Source organism: Otolemur garnettii, unplaced genomic scaffold (genome assembly GCF_000181295.1).
Source record: "Otolemur garnettii isolate 467f Iridium unplaced genomic scaffold, OtoGar3 scaffold00173, whole genome shotgun sequence".
NCBI classification, from domain to species: domain Eukaryota; kingdom Metazoa; phylum Chordata; class Mammalia; order Primates; family Galagidae; genus Otolemur; species Otolemur garnettii.
Window position 1 is genome coordinate 3,603,421 of NW_003852568.1, and position 17,135 is coordinate 3,620,555.

The window sequence follows — 17,135 nt, forward strand, 5'->3', positions numbered from 1 at the left end:
TCCGGTTAGACCTTGATGATGTAAATAAACACAAGGTGTTTACGGTACTTTCCTAACGCCTTATCTAGATGAGTAACCACAGAGGGAGGAAATCTGAGCACTTAGCTGAAAAGGGGAGAGATGGGAAAGCTGGCTTATGAATCTTAATCTATATGGCAAAATTTTACATCCCTTTTCATGTTCTATAATCTCATCTCGCTTCTAGCCAGACAACCTGGATGAGACTCTAGGTTAGTGTAGTCTGCTGTTTGATACACTTTATCATGACCTTTTATCTTATCTTTCCTTTTGTCCCACTCAGTTCTAGTTCCCCTCTGGTAAAATCAGTAAGTTTTCTTTGCTGTCCTATAGTCCTTCCATTGGTTTGTCCTTCCTTCCTATAAACATTTTCTGAACGTCCAATCTGAGCCTGACACCATGTTAGGCACTAGAGAAGAATGGAAATATGTAGCCTATTCTTAACTGCGGCATGGATGAGGACATGTGAATCAGGTGTGACAAGTCCCTGTATGGAGAGCTATGACAGTGGTAAGCACAGGTGCTCATGAGAATACATAAGCAAGCGGGGGGGAGGATCTCAATATCAATGTAAACATTTCCTTACTGCTGTTCAATTCACAAATTAAATCAAGCAAACAAAACCAAATGCACCTCACAAAAGTGTAATCTAATTTGGCATTCATTACATTTAAATGTAAATCAGCAAACAGAAGTTTGAGTTAGTCTAAGATTTTCCTGGAAATGGAGATTACGGAAGGGGTGATGGGACTTACTCTATAACTTGAAAGCAAGATTTTATGTTGTATGTGTGTGTATCTGGGAGATGGGGAAGACAGTATATAAAAGGGCAAGTGTACATGAATATTTATGCCAAATCCCATTGCTGGTGCATCTTCTCAAAATAAATCCTTCAGAAAAAAATATTAGTGGGTCTAAAGAAGACTTTCGGGTAAGTCTGTGTTTAATGCACTTTCTACACTCAACTATATTCTTTTAACAATAAGATATATATTTATTTTTTCTATCATAACATTTTTTCTTATGCTTTAGCACCTGCTTGGAAACCTTTCTCTATATTTATCTAAATGTCAGTAATTTATAAAGTCTCAGTTTAACATTCAACTGGTATTTATTGGACAATTAGGTGACATACCAAGTGCTTCACTAGTCTCTTGAATTAGAGTGGTAAGCAAAACAGTTTGGTACTGGTCCTAGAAACATTTTTCTTCTTATGGTGGATGCAAACATGGCATTTACTGCACAATTATCTGATTACAACAGTACTAGGTACTATGAAGAAGGTCAAGGTACAAGGAGAGAGTGGTAATATATAACTGAGAGGTAGGGACCAATATCTTAAAGAAATAGCATTTGAACATAGTTCTGACTTATAAATTTAGATTAACTAGGTTAAGAAGGAATGATATGTGATGAGGTCCGAGGGCAGGAGAGCCCACTGCAGGGGCTCCTAGGAAGCTACTGCTACTGGACCACAGAGAGAGGGTGATGGTGACTGTGGCTGATTCCTGGTTACACTTGTAAAGAAGGTTGAGGAGAAACTGTCCATGGTCTTGCTTGTTGATCTTAAGACTTTAAGGGCTTTTGCCTTAAATAAAATTTGAGTTGTTGGTGATTTTAAGCACATTTATTGATATATTTTATTGACATATACTTATAGAGATGAATATGAATTGGAAGGTGCATAGGTTAACGTTGCCAAGAGCAGACAGGAAACTATTTTTGTAGTATGAGAGAGGAACTATTTTAAGGATAGAAAAGAGTAGAAAGGATCACTGTGGTGGATGGAACAGTGATGAGAGAGAGAACATAAGGTTAGTGGGAGATATTATAAGTTCAGCTTCAAACACGAAGAGTTTGGTTGCCTATGGAAGTTCCAGGGAGAATTTTTGAGGAAGGTGTTTAAAGCCTCTGAATCAGAGATATAAATGTGGGAACTGTATGTTAGAAACTTGTGCCAGGAGGATGGAATATGATAGCACTTGTGAATATGGCAGGAAGAAAGGAATATATTTAAACTAAAAGCCTCAAGAAAGGCTAATACATTTATCAGTCCAGTAGAGAATAAGTTGGCAAATAAAATAAATTAGCTTTAGCTTAGACCAACCAACCCCACCCCATCCTGATAACTTAAAGGGAACATTAGATATCTGTGCTAGCCCTCGCCCCTGCCCTTCCAACATAGTTAGTGAACAGAAAGCTCTTTTTTCTTCATGGACAAGCCTACTCTGAGAACTTCTTCTCTCACAACATGCTGGAATTCCCTGTCATATCACCAAATTAAAATATTTGTATATATATAGAGCTCACATGAGTAAATATATTATTTGCAATAATAAGAGCCATGTTTCTTTTGCTTGAGAACCTCCCCAAAAGTACAAAGAAGGCAGAGTGAGATAGCAGGGGAGCAAGTAGCAGGTGGCTGGGATCCAGACTCCCACAAGTCCGGCAGTCAGAATCCTTGGCCCTTGTCTTTCCCCACCTAAGGTATGAAGAAAAAAGAAAACAGCCTCTCTCTGTCAGAGAAGAGAGTTACAAATATGAAAACAGGTGAGGTGAAGAAAATCAGTTACGTAGTGTTGACTAGAGTTGAAGACATTAGTATGGGCTTAGATTTTTAAGATGAAGATAGATGATGGATGGATGGATGGGTGGATGGATGGATGGATGGATGGGTGGATGGATGGATGGATAGACTAATGTCCTGGTTCTCTCAGCTCAGAGGACAGTAAGCATTTCATTCTTGTATCAAAGAGCACATGTAGCACCAAATTTTAGTTTCTCTTTTTTAAATTTTTTTTTTTTATTGAATGGTAACTGTGTACATTGATGCACTTTGGGGGTACAGTGTGGTGTTTTCATACACAATCCAAGACACTTCCATCAAACTGGTTAACATAGCCTTCATGTAACTTTCTTAGTTATTATGTCAAAACATTCATATTCTACTCATATAAAGATTCACTTGTACCCTTGCAAGATGAACCACAGAAGTGAACCCTCGAATCCCTCTCCCTACCCCCTCTCCCCCCTCCCTACCCCCTCCCCATATCCTTAGGCTGTTATTTGGTTATAGCTTTCATATAAAAAGGTTTAAATTAGTTTCATAATAGGGGTGTGTACATTGGATACTTTTTCTTCCAATCCTGTGATACTTTGCTAAGAAGAACATTTTCCAGCTCCATCCATGTGAACACGAAGGACCAGAGATGCTGGCGTGGATGTGGAGAAAAGGGAACACTCCTGCACTGCTGGTGGGAATGTAAACTAGTACATTCCTTTTGGAAAGACATCTGGAGAACACTTAGAGAACTAAAAATAGACCTGCCATTTGACCCTGCAATTCCTTTATTAGGTATATTCCCAGACAACCAAAAATCACATTACAACAAAGATATTTGTATCAGAATGTTTATTGCAGCCCAATTCATAATTGCCAGGTCATGGAAGAAGCCCAAGTGCCCATCGATCCACGAATGGATCAACAAACTGTGGTATATGTACACCATGGAATACTATGCAGCCATAAAGAAAATTTTTAATTAAAATCTTAACTGTATACATTTATGGACTACAATATGATGATTTGATATACAACATAGAATGCTTAAATCAAACTGATTAACATATCCATAACTTCACTTACTTGTTTTTTTGTGGTAAGACATTTAAAATTTACTCTTATTTTGAAACATACCCTTGCATTGTGCACATTGAGATCCCACCAAATACCTTCCCTCTTCCCACCAATCATCCTCCTCCTCCCCCCATAGACTATATTTCTTTTTATCATTCGTATGAGTGCATAAGTATTTATATATCGATTTCATAATAGTATTGAGTACATTGGATACTTTTTCTCCTTTCAGATACTTTACTAAGAAGAATGTGTTTCAACTCCATCCAGGTAAACATGAAAGATGTAAAGTCTCAATCTTTTATGCTGAATAGTATTCCATGGTATACATGAACCACAATTCATTAATCCATTCATGAGTGATGGGTGTTTGCCATTCTCTTGTAAAGGAAACCAGTGCACTTTTGAGAAATGGCTAATTCTAAGCTGTGTCTGCAAAATAGACATGAGTCTGAAATACTTTGCTTCAGAAAGTTGAAGTTATTTTGAAGAATGGTGGGAACATATTACAAGGACAAAGAACTAATTTAACAATTTAAATGGTTGTTACTGGGGGGTGAGGGGCTGGCAGACTTGGGGTCACATATCCTGGATCCTCAAGTGCAGCCTTTTGACTGAATTCTTTCATTAAAAAGAATTTGTTGTGTGAAATTTGGATTTTATCAAAGGGCTGCAGTTGGTGATCTGGAGGGCCACTTTGGTCTTATCATGAGGAGTCAATGGACATTCTCAAACTGAGGACATTCTACAAAATGATTGGTGAAGACTCGTCAAAGATATCAAATAGATAAAGAAAGAGTATAGGACTGAAAATTAACAGAACTAGTGGGCTGTTAAATAAATAAAAGACATATCACCTAAATGCAACAAATAAATTTGGATTTAATATTGTTACAAATAACATTATTTGAACAGCTGGCAAAAGTTGTGATAACATTCATATATAAGGCAATACTGCTTTAGTATTAATTTATGATTTCAATAAATTTTACTCCAGTTATGTAAAGTTTCTGTTTTGGAGAAGAGATAAAAGTATTTTGAGATGAAGGGAATTATGTTTAAAAGAATATGTAGATGAGAAAGAAAACGGGATAAACTCTTAGTATTGGGGGAATCTGAGTAAGCAATATAAGGAATTATTTGTCTCTTTCTTGCTGCTTTTTTCCAAGTCTAAAATTACATCAAAGTGAAAAATACATGAAGTGTATTTTTTATAGTTTCTGCTCATTATAAAATCTTGAACCATTAAAAGTATATAAAAGAAAAAGAAATATCTGGTATCTCACCACAAAGATATAGTCATTGTTAAGACTTTAGTATTTACATTCCAATCTCACATTGTCCATGGAAACATGTATGCACATTCATACACAATTTCAATACTGAACTTTGCATCAATAAAAGTACATTTCCCTATGGTTTTAAATGTTCTTATACATCTTAATAATTGTGTAGTGGTGTATACTTCAAATATATTGTTATGGATTGAATTATCCTCCATAAATATTTAGATTGTTTCCATTTTCTGCTAATATCTACAACAGCATAATAAAAACATAATTGTAGATGAAGGGTGGTCCACTTTCATTATTTCTCTAGAATTGCTTCTCAAAAGCAAAATTTCTAGGTGAAGTTATGCAAATATTTTATCCCGCTGAATGTATAAGCTGTGCTTCTCCAGTCAATTCATTTTTCTGCTTCTTCCATCTCATTAATCACGTTTCTCTCCCTACTCTCTCTGCAAATGCTTCCACCATCTACTTCACAGAGGTGAGAGGAGGAGTCCAACCTGCTGACTCACATTATTTCCCATTTTCCTCTTTTTTTTTTTTTTTCTGATTATAATGGAGGAGTTCCTCTTCCTCCTACCCCAGGTCAGTTCCATCCCTAGGGCTGTGTGTCTCATAACTTCCTTTATTGTCAGGACTCTTAATTATTGATCATCCATTCTCCGTTCTTTATATTCACTGTAAATATCTAATATTGAAACTTAGTTCTCTTCTTATATACCAAAAAATACATACTTTCTTTTTTCAAGGTCCATATTCCTTGAATGTTATTTATACTTTCTCCATTTTATCAACCTGTGGCCAACAAAACCTTATGTCCAACCTGTGGCCCACAAGCCTCATGAAGATTATTTGAGGACCGTTTTGCTTATCTGTGGTGTCAGTTATCATGAAAAGTATATACGGAACTTTTCTTTTGCTCATCAGCTTTTGTTAGTGTTTATTTAATCAGCTTTTGTTAGTGTTCACTTATTTAATGTGTGGCCCAAGACAACTCTTATCCTTCCAATGTGCAGCAGAAAACAAAAAAAGGCAGTCTTGTTCCTTTCTGCTTCTATACTCCAATCTGCTTTCATGCAATAACCATTTAAATAACCATCTTTTCCAAAGATCTTTAATTGTCTCCTTGCCTTTCAATCTAATGCATCATTTTTAGAATCTATCTCACTTGCCTTTAGAAAAATTTGCAACAATAATAAGCACAATTTTGTCTTTTCTTTCTGTTTATATTCTCTTACCAAGAAATTTCATCAGCACACAAAATATTATTTATCATCCACATAATGACAACTCCCAAATATTATTTCAGCCATGACATCTCCATTTAGGTATGCATTCCATGCACATAAGACAAGATATTCTATGCTGTTGATGAAGAACCCTGCACACTCATGGATTTCAGTAGTTTAACATGATACATGTCCATTCACAGCCTGGGTAAAGTTGGGTGAAAATTGAGCAACTATTCTCCAAGTGATGTCTTAGGTATTTGTCTCTGAAGTGTCCCTCTGCTAGTGTGGAGTCCCAGTCATTCAAACTTGTGAAGGAAAGAAAAAAGTTGGACTGAGAGATCACAGAGGACCTTATAGGCAGTAGAAATGAATGTGGTTTATCTGCTCCAATTCTGTCAGTAAGAAGCAGTAACTAGGACCAAATTTCTTGGGAAATATAGTTTTCTTAGTCTCTCAAGAAGAAAAGGAAATATGATGAATGTATTGTCTCCACTCCTGCTTCCAAATGCAAAAGAACATTAAAATCCATTCCTTCTAATCAGGCATACTTCCAATGCCTCTATCTAAATATTATCCATTTCATCTAACCAGTGATGCAAAGCAAATACCTAGGAATTACTCTTGGTACTTCTCTTTCACAGATCTCTTATCCACTCTATCACTAGGTCTTCATTTTACATTTTATTCATCTTTCTAATCTGTCCACCCCTTTCCATTTCCACAATTCGCATTTGAGCCCAAGCAGCCAGTAAGTCTTACGTAGACTGAGGCTGTATCCTCTTGTCTTCACTTCTTATATTACTCTTCATTATATCAAATTCATACTGCAGCCTGGTGTCGTTGCTTTTAAAATGAAAACCTCATTGTGACTGGTTCATTACCACCCTCATTTTTATCTTCCTATCTTGCTTAAGACCCTTTAATAATTTCCCTTAAAATAAATGCCATAATTACAATTCTTAATGTATAATGCAACACAACTAAATAATCTGGCCTTATCGGGAGTACCTTCCAACCCCTTAAAAATGTCCCCCAATCACATTATTTTATAGTCTCTCAATATTCTGATTGGCTTCCTGTCTCAAGACTTTTTAAAACAATTTTTTACCCCTCTACTCAGATGTACATTTCTGAAAACACTTGACTGTACTATTCCTTTCACCTCTAATTTTTCACCTACTCCTTATTACATTAATTATTTTTTTTCCTTTAGATCTCAGCTAAAACATTATATTCTCAAGGAAACTTACCTTGACCTCAAAGTTTAGTGAAAACCCCTCCATTCTATTCTCTCTCAGCACAGTATACCTTTCCTTCATGTTGTATATCACAGTTGTCAAGTTGTAATTGTGCATGTTATTGAAATATCAATATTCAATAACCACAATTACTGTGTGGTTAATTGAAATATTTCTATCTTTTTTATGATACATAAAGACAGCATCAAAACCATTAATGTCCTCAGGCTATGCACAGCGTCTAATTCACATGAGGAACTCAGTAAATATTCATTGAGTGAGTCAATACATTAGCAAATGGATGAACCATTGTGAAAGGTTTCACAGGAAAATCTGCACCAACTTACATTGTTATCTTTAGTGAATACAGTTTAATCTTATCATACACTGTCACAAATATTACCATTAATTTTATTTTCTATTATCATTCAGACTTGTTCTATTAAATTGTCTGAGTTCCTTATGTAGTAAGTATTTTCATGGCTGCAACATTTTAGATTCATATCCTACATCAGTAGCACAGATAAATGTGCCCCTTAATTCTTTTTGAAGTTCCTGAAAAATATTAAGTTCTTCTTGTTATCCCTATTTTCCATCCAAAAGAATTTGCATCTTCAATTTGACTCCACTGTTGGTGGAGTAAATCATAAATTCACCAATCATAATTTCTTTCTGCTTCCAGCAAAAACTGAAACCAGCTTGGAGGATGGTCTTTCATTTTGAAAGTAATTTGTACCAAGACAGTGATATTAACAATATGGTAAGACTAAGAATCTCTCAGTTCTTATTCCTACATAAAAAATGTCAGAGAGACAATAATAGACTAACTGTGACAGCTTTGTGGAGAAATCAGTCAAGGATCTGCAAGCAGTTAAGTAAATATCTAAACAAATAAAAAAAAGGCTGGACATGGGGGCTCACACCTGTAATCCTAGTATTTTAGGAGGCCAATGCAGGAGGATCACCTGAGCCCAGGAATCTGAGACCAGCCTGAGAAAGAGCAAGACTCCATTTCTACAAAAAATAGAAAAATTAGCTGGATGTGCTGGTGGGTGCTTACAGTTCCAGCTACTCAGGAGGCTGAGGCAGGAGGATTGCTTAAACCCAGGCATTTGAGTTTGCTATGAGCTAGGCTGATGCTTCAGTACTCTAGCCTGGGCAACAGAGTGAGACTCTGTCTCAAAACAACAATGATAGCATCTAAAAGCAAACAAAACCTCTGAAAACCCAGAACAAACAAACCTACATGTTCCAGGGCAGTAGGAAATGCCATGATGTTTCTGTTCACCCTCACACCGTCGTTTCCCCAGCATAGTGTAGTTTGATGCAGTCAGCAGAAAGCTGCCTAACTTGCCAGTTCCTCGCTCTGGATGGAAGTAAAGGAACAGAATGCTCTTGCAATGTTTAGCTTGTTTGAGGACTGCCTGAGGAACTGATTTCTGTCTCACCTGACTCGGAGCTCAGACAGGACGGAGCCATAGTTTGAATATCATGTAGACAGCTACAGAAAGCAATGGCTAATGATGCAGCAATAATTTTGTAGCTAGAAAATGAAGTAACTGAATAGCACTATTAACTGGAGGGGTTCAATAACAGGTCCACCACAGATAGGAAAAAGAGTAAGCAAATTTGAAGACAGAACTTAAAGTTATGAAATATATGGAGGAAAAAGAAAATAAAAACAGAGAAAAGCAGAGTACAAAGCATATCAGAAATGCCATCAAGTGTGCTAATATGTGCATTATGGGGGTTCTAGAAGAAGAGAGAGCGAGAAGGGCAGGGAGTTTATACAAAGAAATAATGGCTGACCTCCCCTCCCCCCTCCCATACCCCCCTCCTCCCTCCTTCATGTTGGGCCACAGTTGTGATCTATTCTTCATATGAAAGTGTGAGTGATTGTAAATTGATTTCATAATGGGATTAATGTATACATGATCTATGTGTTTATGATTTAATAAAAAACAATTTAAAAAAGAAATAATGGCTAAAAGAAATCCCAAATTTGAGGGAATGCATAGACGTACACATACAAAGTTCAAAAAACTCCTTGTATAATAAATCCAAAGAAATTTATGTAAGCTGTCAAAAGTCAGAGACAAAGAGAGAAAATTGAAAGCTGAAAGTGAAAAGTGACTCATCACAAATAGAACATCCTCAGTAATTTTTAAAATGGCTTTTTAAGAAAATGTAGCACAAAGTATAATAAAGACTCTAACTTGATTTTGAGATCCTGAAATTAGCCCCATTTCAGTTCAACACAGAATTTCCAAGGGCATTCTCCACTCAACTTCATAGGCTAATCTCTATTTCTGAAGTAAATGCCACCCAAATTTTGTAGATGCTCTATCATGATGGAAGTTCCATGTTCCTGCCTCTTTTCTGGGATCCTGTATTTTCCTCACTTTGCTTCAGTATTTTCCATGTTTTGCTGTTCTTTTGATGACTTCCACCATCTTCCTCTGCAACTCTAATTTCCAGTCCGTATTTGGCTCAACCTATCACCTCCCAAGTGCACCCGTATTCCTGTCCATTCCCACTAACATTGTACTTATAATGAATAAACTGCTTTAAATCTGATAGCCCCAAAGCAGTTCCCTTGCAAACAGTCCTTCCTGGTCATATTTTGTCTTTCCTGACAGGGAAGATGAATTAATCATCTTCAAAGCACATAAGCATTTCAGAAAAATTATGCAAAATTAAAGCCAGCTATAGTCATATGTTAGACAAAAGATGTCCTTACTTCAGGGGACCACAAGTGGGAAAATGTAACATACACGTATATTAGAAATTAAGGTATGCTACGCAGTAGCATTTGATGAGCTCTGGGATGCAAAATGTGTAGCATTTTGTCAAAACTGATGAAATAGGTGTTATCATTACTAAGCCTGCCAGTACAAAGAAAGCTCAACACACAAAGTCTTGCCTAGTTTGACAACCAAATAGAACCCAACAACAGAAACCGCAAATCATGAGGTTGAAAGAATTAGGATTTGTTCTTTCAATCAGTACCACAAAAACTCTATTTAAACAAATACAAACATATATGGAGAAAAACTGAAACAAAATATTTTGAAAAGACACAGCCAAAAACAGCTGCATCATTTCAGCATGGCTGACCCTATTTTCTTGCCACAGAAATGTAATTTATTGTTTTGTTATATATCTTTTGTTTAATAAAAGAATCGAGGCAGATTGCTGGTTTTTGTTTCAATTATAATAACAATTTCAGCAAGCAGATAACCACTAAAAGCCACACTTCCATGGGATAGAATTTGTTTACCTCCCTTTCAGAGTGTGGCTATTTTAAATATTCTCATATTTTCTTTCACACCTGTTTGTTCAAGGAATTTAAAGAGCAACGATATATCCTGAAAACAATGAACTTTCATAAGGTACCTACCATGGTGTCTTAGTCCATTTCTGTCACTACAAAGGAATATCTGAGGCTAAGTAATTTACATGGACAAGAGGTTTATCTGGATAACTGTTCCTTAGGCTGCACAAAAACCAAGGCACTTGCATCTATCTGCTTCTGGTGAGGGGCCCCAGCTGCCTCCACTCATGGCAGAAGGTGAAAGTTGTGAGCAGATCACATGGTGAGAGAGGAAACGATAGGGACATGAGGAGGTGTCAGGCTCTTTCTGACAACCAGCTCTCACAGAAGGTAACAGAGCAAGAACTGACTGGTTACCACAGAATGACACAAGCCATTCATGAGTGATCCACCCCCATGACCCATACACGTATTATTAGGCCCCAAGTCCAACATTAGGGATCAGATTTCAAAATGAGATTTAGAGAGGTCAAACAAAGCAAACTATGGCAAATGGTCATTGTCAGCTAATGGAAGAAAAACAACAAAACATGAGTGACTCTATCTCCAATGCTCTATATGCAATCACAGGTGGAGTACCACATTACTTCCATATTCACAGAAGGAAGATATCTGGTACTAGCAACCAATTTACACATTAATTCATCCACCCATACAGCCACACCTTCTTCCAACATTGATTGTAAATATGTAAGTGAAGTTTATTGATCTATATGCAGGTAATGTTGGGAAAAAGTAGGCTCTGATAATTATTTTGGAGGTAGGATCATAGGTCTCTATACCTAATTGCATGTAGACTTCAAAGGTGAGGGTAAAGCCAAATAGAACTGAATTCTGTAGTCCTGAGCCAAGGAGTGCCATCTAGTATCACCTGAGTGGCTGATTTGATGGTTGACAACATGTGAATGTATTTTGGTAGGGAGATGATAAATTTGTTTTAGAGGTAACAAAGTTTGAGAAACCAGTGAGATCTCCTACTAAGAAAAATATAGAAGATTACAAGGAGTGGCTTTCTGCAGTCAAACTACAATAATGCCCAAAGGTTGCCCCTGAAACATGCAAGGCATTTTCAAATCTTCTCAAGTATTTTTAAGCCCTTTTGCACTAAAACAGAAGACCTTTCAGTCTCTTTCTATCGAAGCATGAAGCATTCCTCAAAGTTCCAATAACAAATTCATTCCTATTGCTATTTCTTGAAAACCCAGGTCTCCAACACTACCACCCTGTGTCTAATTTAATTTCTTTCCTTGCTCAATACTTATAGTGTAATAACTCCCCATGTCTGTGGGTCTGACATGTGGGCTCAGAGCAGACCACTCTCTGATTTGTCCTGTTAAGAGGGTTACATATCAGTTGGAAGGTGTGCAGTTAAATACCAAAGTAGACAATATAATTCTAAGCCTTCCTTGCACCTTTCAAATTTCTTTTCTGAAGTTCTATCACATTGAACATACCTGAAGAGGGCTGTTTGCCCACTAGATTACAATATCTTTGAACATACAGGTGCTGTCAAATTCAGTTTGTTTTTGCCTTCCACAGAGCTTTATCTATAAAGATCAATGAACATAAGAAATTATGAATACAGTGCATTAGACATAGAGAAGCAGAGATTTACTGTGTTTTGAATATGGTGAGAGGAGACAGGCAGGGCTATAATAAGTGTGTCATTCATTTATTCATTTTTTATTTATTTTAAAGGATGAATAAATACCTGAAGCAGGAGAATAAAACCGGATGGAAATATAGAAATGAAAATGGGAATTGAATATTTTTAAATCAATGATAGTTAAAACTGGTCTGAATGTTCTGGAGGGTTTTATTTCATAATGAAGAGTGATCGTGTGGGGAGCTGGATGAGAACATCCCATCAGTTAGGGAGTGTTTGGGGACAGCCAGTGCCTGTGAAGCCCATTGATAATAAAACCCACGTGACTGTATAATCTGGATCTAAATCATGTGCTTTTCTGTCTTACTCATATTTTCAGTAAAATTACAGTATAATGTAGATAAAATCGGCCACTGTGCATATTAATAGTAGTATGGTATAAGAGCAAGTATATTTCAGGTTCAGTAGTATCTTTTTCCAGTAAGAATATATACATAATTTTTTTTTTCTAAAATCAAAAGAGAGTGTTCAGAACTTTGAGGGATACTGACTGTGGAACGGTGAGTGTTACTTAATGGAAGTTTCTGATTGGCTGCTTTTAAAGATGTGCCCACATCCATGGTATAGCACTGCATGTAGAGTGCCTTATTTGTAATTTATGAATTCTATTTCAAAATTGCTGTAAAACATGAGGGGCAGGACAGTTTTCAGAAATTATGACATTTTTCAGGTAGTTAAAATTCCTGGGTCTACAGCTACTGTGCTTTTTTTATAGAATGTGAGCAGGCAGCACTCACCTCGTGCTTATGAGCTATTCTGCCTTGTCACTTGCACACACTGTTCTATTGTATTCCAAAAAGTTTGATCAAATGGGGTTGTGTGTGTAGGAAAGACTACAAGATATTTCTTAAATAGTCATATAGGAAAAGATTAATTTATAGTGATCTGAAAGTTGAATAATGATATCATTCAGAGTTCTTAGATAATTAATGAGACAAAATAGTACACTGGATATGGCCAACCTTTGCTAAATGGTTGCTATTTAACTCTTTCATGCCCTTCAGTATCCTCTTCCCTATCCTGTTGCAAAACTAACCATACAAAACATGACACTTGCATGCCAGTCTCAGGATCCAGCTAATAGCATCCTTTCAGGACAGATCATGCTTGGTCAGTCTTGCCAACAAAGGTGATGGGGAAGTGGGAGAGGAACTTGAAACTTTCCTGGGAAAAGTGTATATGTTTATCTGCCCAAGGATTAACTTATCAGAAGAGAAAAAAGTGAGTTTAGGAAATTGAGTCAAAGAAAGTAAAAGAAATGGATAAAACATTTCTGGACCTGGTTAGGAAATAAGAAAAGCAAAATCAACTGTGAGACAGGCACCAAATGTCCATCTCAGGTCAGAATGGTGGGGGCTTCGCCAAAGGAGCCAGACCCACAGCCCATTGTGTAGACTTAGAGAATCCTCAAGGCCCTGTCCTGATTGCCCTTCACTAGAAGCCAGACTACAGAAGAGTTTTCATATAGATTCATTCCTATCAAAATTTTCATATACTTCCAATTTCACATATTATCCATTTCATTCCTTTTGTATAGTTATTTTTGTATAGGTGGATTTAATCCTTTTTCCCACATGCTTTGAGCTCTCCTGAACCAATGGATGGTGATACTTACCTCTATAACCTGCTTAGAGTTTCTGTTCTTCTGCTTCCTAGCTCAGTACTCATACCTTAGACAGCTTACCCTGTTCCTAAATTTGTCCACTCCACTATAGATCCTGGCTTCTTAATAACTTCCTTTGACTTCCAGGATATCACATTAAATCTTTTCATATGAAATGTCTTCCTGCTTGTGCTCCCTGATCACTACAAACATCTTTGTTAGCCTTAGCCTCCCAGGTGGTGAAAGGGGCCCAGCAATTCAGTCTGCATATTCCTCCTGGAGGAAGAGGGGTTGGGCAAGGCAGCAGAGGTGGCCACATGAATGTGAACATCAAGCCATGTACATAGAGTCCTCTAGCTACCACAAAATCACAGACAGCAATGTTAGTCCACACTAAATAAGCAAAGCAAATTCCCTGTGGACAGAGGCACCTTAGATCTACACCAGGCAGGGTGTTTCCTAGCATCTGCTAATAGTGATTTTGAGTATTCCAGCAATGGTTAGAATATTAAGCCATTTTTCTATGTTTGTGTGCTTAAAATATGAAATGCAACATGGTATCCTGAATTGGTTCCTAAAACGGAGAAAAGAGATTAGTGGAAAAACTTGCCAAATCCAAGTAAAGCATGGAGATTTACTTGATATAAATGTACAGTAATCTTGAATAATGTTTGTTTCTCGGTTTAGATGAATGCATTGTAGAAATGGAAAATATCCATATTAGGATGGGTTTATGTAAGAGGTATGCAGAGAATCACTATACTACCTTTGCAACTTTCCTTTAAATCTGAAGTTATTCTAAAATAAAATTCTTAAAAAAAAAACAAAGTATAGCTTTTCGGTACAGCTGTGATGGAGCAAGCCAGTGCATTACATTTCTCTAGTGATCCCAGCAAAAAGTTTGGATAAATACAGAAGCAACTATCTGATGGCTCCTAAACCAAATAATAGCAAACAATTGGGCATATGAGTCAAAACTTGAAGAATAATCAGGAGGATATTGGGGAGCTTTCTACGCACCTTCTCCATCTCTCCCAGATTTGGGGAGGCCAGGTAGAGACATATGGAGTGGGGATAGTCAGAAAAATTTCCAAGAGGAACTGGTTTTATGTCAAGAGGATCAGAAAAGGCCCCACAAAAATTATCTGTTCAAAAATACTTTCTCTTTCCCAGTTCTGACCCAAACCAACTACATTTCCAGAACTATATGGAAGTAGCATGTCCATGGTACCAAAAGTTCCAAATGCACCATGAGAAAACCTGACCTTATGCACAGAGACTCGAAAAAGCATGGGGATGGAATTACTATTATTTTTTCTCTCTTCTCTTACCACGTTGTCTGAGGAGGACTGTGTAATGAAAACTATGTTGACAGCCTGAAAGGCTTAAACTCTGAGAAAAACCCTCAAACCCACCGTGATGAACATTAAAACTGGTAAAGAGAACCTCTTGTGATTCTCTGAGAAGAGAGGTGGGAAAACAGATCCCCAAGTGTCTTGGGGTCACTCCCAAGGTATATATATGAGAAATATCTTCCACACCTTAGCAAAGGCTTTGAAAACCAAACTTCTGTACCTGTATACACCACTGTACAAGTTTCAGAGCAATTTCTGAATGGCACTTATGAGAGAGGCAAATATAAAGCAAATGCTTAGAAAACTAATAGTTCTACTCAGTCCACAAAATGTTAAGGCAGAACGTGGAGTCTGAACTTAACTTGAGTAATTATCTGATAAAATACAATAAAACTAAATTTAATATTAGCCAGACTTCAACAGGAAACAAAGTTTCACAATGTATTATTAAAAATGTCCAAGGCACAATCTAAAATTACGCTATCTACAAAAAGCTGGGAAAGTCTCAAAATTGTGTAAGTGAATGGCAATGAATATATGTTAACCCTGAGATGAACCACATGTCTCAATTATTAGATGAAGACTTTAAAGCAGTTATTATGCCCAAGTTCGTAAGTTAAAGTTGAACTGTCCTGAACCAAATGGAAATATAAAAGTTTTTCAGCAAGAAACTATAAATGTTTTAAAAATTAAAAATAAATAACAAAAATATAAAGCCTAAAGTGATGAGTTCAATGGTAACATGGAAGTGGGTCAGTGAACTTGGAAAATAGATCAATAGAAAATTAAATCTGAGGAGGAAGGGGAAAGATGGCTGACTAGAGGCAGCTGTCCCCCAGAAGGTCCTGTCTAGTAGGAGAAGAGATGGACTGACGTGAACTCAATGATGTCAAAATTGGGTAATTGAGCATGAGGAGAAGAAATCAAGGTGCACATTATCCCCACTGAGACAAACTGTGAAGGTGAGAAAGAGGAAGAAAGAAAACAGAGATTTATACAGAGTGACTAGACTGAAGGTATCTTGTACCAAGGGCATGGAGACTCCTACCCCAATTGGGAGGTCTGCTGAGGGCTTTCCATGAGTGAACAGGGAACGAAAGACCTCTCACTTCACCCCACAGGAAAGAGCCATAAGATCCTTGTTCTCCTACACCTGGGAATGTCCACTTCTGAGTCCCCATACTTCCTGGTGCAAAAGTAAACAAATTTTCTCTCTGCAGCCCTGAGCCCAAAGCCTACCCTTCCTCCTCTCTCGTTTCCTAAGGGACTGCCCTCCACAGAGACCAGTGTGTTGGTGAGTTCTCCAAGAGATCTCTGCACTCTGTGGGTTGCTGAGCTGAGACACCTTTTGCTTTAAGAGAAAATAGTGGTGCTACAGTTCTAACTTTAGTGTGGGGAGCTGTGATCTCTCCTGGTTCTCACTCTTGCAACAGGAGAACTTTCCCCCACTCTCTGGAGACCCCATGCCTACTGTCTGTTCCCAGAGACTCCCCGAAACCCTCTCCTTGTAACTTGGAGAGAGAAAGGCCTAGCCTCAGGTAACTGGCACTGGGAAGATCCAGGAGCTAGACCCCATCCTCAGCTGTGGGTGACAGCTGCTTTTTTTTTTCTAGTCTGCAGCCAGGACTCTGGGGTTGAGGAGAGGGGAGGACTACAGCTTCTCTGAACTTGTTTGAGTGAGCATTTGAGTGACAACCTAACATTTCAACTAAAATTTATAATTAATACTTTAAAAAGCTGAAAATACTCATGGAGAGAAGCTT